Source organism: Solanum pennellii, chromosome 7 (genome assembly GCF_001406875.1).
Source record: "Solanum pennellii chromosome 7, SPENNV200".
NCBI classification, from domain to species: domain Eukaryota; kingdom Viridiplantae; phylum Streptophyta; class Magnoliopsida; order Solanales; family Solanaceae; genus Solanum; species Solanum pennellii.
Genome location: NC_028643.1, coordinates 8385001 through 8388563, shown reverse-complemented (window position 1 = coordinate 8388563; position 3563 = coordinate 8385001).

Sequence of the window (3563 nt, the reverse complement as noted above, 5' to 3'; positions counted from 1 at the left end):
ATAGTATTTAGGGAATGGAAAAATGAAGGAGGCTCTCCCTTTACATGGTAAAAAATAATAATAAACTAAGAACTAAAATACAAGATAACCTAACTGAAGATAATTAGCAAAAAGGAAGTACATGTGATAGCCTCCTCATTATAAATCAATGAGGCTATTTAATCATTTTCAATTTCTTCCTTCTGAAATTAGGCATACCTAGCTTGTTCATTATGTAGTGTCCTCTTGCTTGTTAAGGATTTCAAAAATGGGCATGATGGTACTGTTCCAATCAGCACAAATTTAAGTATTAAGTTTTGGGTCCAAATTTTATTTTTAGAAATAATTTTGTGTTGATTTACCCACTTTTCAAGAGAATTGATGTGAGTATTGTTATTTTCAGAAAGTGATTATAAATACTAGATTATTATAGACTGTGCGGTTTAGAAAGTTATCCGAAAGGGGAAGACTCAGCTCTTGGAGTGATGATTGATTGATTTAAGACAAGTGATCTCTTAAGTTTTGTAATCTAGAAAAATTGTCTATTCTTTGTTGAGGAGTAATCAGGAATGAGGTGAAGGGTCTTATTTCTCCACTTTATTAATGTTAATAAACGAAGAAGGGGTAAATGAAAACGCTTCGTGATGATAAGGATGATTTGTGAATTGTCTTGTTGTGATTCTATTTGATTGATTTGATGAAACATCTTGATGGCTTGAATGTGGAGTTGAATTACATGACTTGTTTTTTCTTCGTGTAGTGTGATATCGCTTGTGTGCATTAATTGTTGAATAATGTAATTGTGACTAGTAAGGTAATTCACCTCCACATTCATTCCACAATATCTAATTTTATTCGAGTAACGGATATTCATAAAACTAATTAATTAAAAGAGTATAATTTAAGAAAAAAACAATGTAGTCATATTATAATATTTTTCATTAATGATAATGATTTAAGAAAATTGTTACATAAATATTAAGATAAAAGAGGTAAAAATTAAACTACCTTGGAGGTTAGTGAACTACAAAAGAGGTAAAAATTAAACTACCTAGGAGGTTAGTGAACTATAAAAGAGGTTAGTGTAATAGAACAATACTTCAAGTTCTTAATGTCTATAAAGACATTTTCCATCAAATTAATTTAAGGGAACGTTTGAATTAACTTTTAAAAATTTCTCATTAATAGAAATATTTTATCAAAATGAAATTTTAGAACAATGCTCTAGGAGAGTAGCAGTTTGATTTTTGCCACCATATGAAAAATATATTTTTCCTTTATTAGGAAAACAATTTATATCTAGTCAATAGAGTAGTTTTGAAATTGTTTATTCTTGTCAAATTTTGAAAATAATATATAAACACTCGCTTTAGAGCTTATACTATTTAAAGAGAAAAATGATTTTTATTATTTACAATGACATATTTTTGATTGAAATAGAAAAACTAATATAACAAATACGTTCATTAAGTTTGACTCAAAATAAAATATATAGTTATATCATATATGACTAATAATATTATCTAAATATATTCTATTATTGATTGATACCATCTTGAAAAACTTAAAATAAATACTTCTTTTTGTCGAAATTTAGCATTTTTATGTATATAAGATTAATAAAGATAATAAATATCAAAGTGGTCTTCGATTGCGAATATGACGGCATTTTGAGTGGCAAAAAATTAATTGAAGCATGATATAATTAATTAACAGCACATGCAGAGGGAAGAATCAGATAAGAAAGAGTAGACTTATCAATAATTGAAAATTAAGAAGATAAAATAATAATAATAATAGTTTAGTTAAGCATAAAGCAATGGCTCTTTACAAGAATATACCTCACTTATCAACCTCTTTCATGTTGTTGAAGTTTGTCACGCATGAATTTGTGATTAAATTAAGTATGTGCATGTTCCATTCTTTTTTTTAACAAATTATTTATTAAGGATTTGTTTTATCAAATTATTCATATTGATTATGTTTTACAAATTTAAATTTTGCTACTCTATGTAATTATTTGATGACAAAGAATAATATTTGAAGATTATAATAATTTGTATTAGTTTGTTAAAATGAACAATTACTTTTTTTTTAAAAAAAATATAAGGGACTAAAAAGGAACAAAAATAATATTCGATAGTAATAGTGTCAAATTAACGAACAAATTGTGTAATTTGTAGGATGGAGCCAAGACTCAGATAAAGATAGTGGGAGAAAACTCAAAGAACTTTTCCGTTTCAATGGTTTTGTAACGATCGAGCCCTATGTTCCGAGTAGGTCTGTAAGGGAAGAAATTGAGCCAGAAAACTTGCTGGTTAGTAATTTAAAATTCTTGGCTAGACCAGCCTAAGATGGAATCTGAATTTGGTGTGGTCTAGGGCCATTCGGAAATAGATGGGTTATAATTTTGAGGCTTGGTGGATATATTCTTGTAGTCAAGACATTAAAGAATCTATAAGACCATTCGATAGTAAATTCAGGTAATAAGTAGAACTCTCGAAATTGATTTGTCGTGAAAGACATGTGTCGAAACATCAAGGGAAGAATTTGTGTTGTAAAAAGGATTTTTTTTCCCGAGATGGATCACAAAACTTTCGTTGACCTCGCTATAGAAAAAGCGGAGTGTGCAGACCGCTATAGCGAGAGGAATGAGATTTTATGTAGAAAATTGCTCAAAATCTCTATTTTCTGTAGGGTTTTATTTGCCCTAAATTTCTTACCATAAATAGGTTTTCCTTTTAGGAAAAGGTTTTGGATTGACTAATCCTTTTTCTGGTAGGAAAAGGTGTAGGACTCTATAAATAGAGGCATGTTCCTTCTAACTTAATTAGCATTCACAATGTAGTCTTAAAGGCTTTGAGAGTTTTTGTTAGAGGGAGAATTTGTGGGTCACAAGCTTGATACGTTATCACTTGTGTGAACCTCCCATGTATTCCGAGTGAATTAGTTGAGGTTGTTTCCCTCTGTATTTTGTACTCTCATATTTATAGTGGATTGCTCATCTCCTTTGTGGACGTAGGTCGATTGAGCGAACCACGTTAAATCTTTGTGTCCTTTGGTATATTTCTCGTTGTCTTCTTACTCGTGGTCTTTTGAGGTTCGCATTGCCAGCTTCCGCGTTTACACGTGCTTATTTTTCGGTCCTAACAAAGTGGTATCAGAGCATTGGTTATTGTTGATTGTCGTTTTGAATGATGGAGGCAAATATGAGTAAAATGGTGTGTTTAAATGGTAGTAACTATCATATTTGGAAAGGCAAGATGAAAGATCTTCTATTTGTCAAGAAGATGCATTTACCTGTGTTTGCTTCTAATAAGCCTCAGTCTTTGAATGATGAAGAATGGGAATTTGAGCATCTGCAGGTTTGTGGCTATATTAGACAATGGGTTGAAGATAATGTTAGAAATCATATTGTGAATGAGACACATGCCAAAAGTTTGTGGGACAAGCTCGAGACACTTTATGCTTCGAAGACTGGCAACAACAAGTTGTTCCTATTGAAACAATTAATGAATATCAGGTATAAAGAGGGCACTCCTATTTCTGATCATATTAATGATTTTCAGGGTGTTCTTGACCAG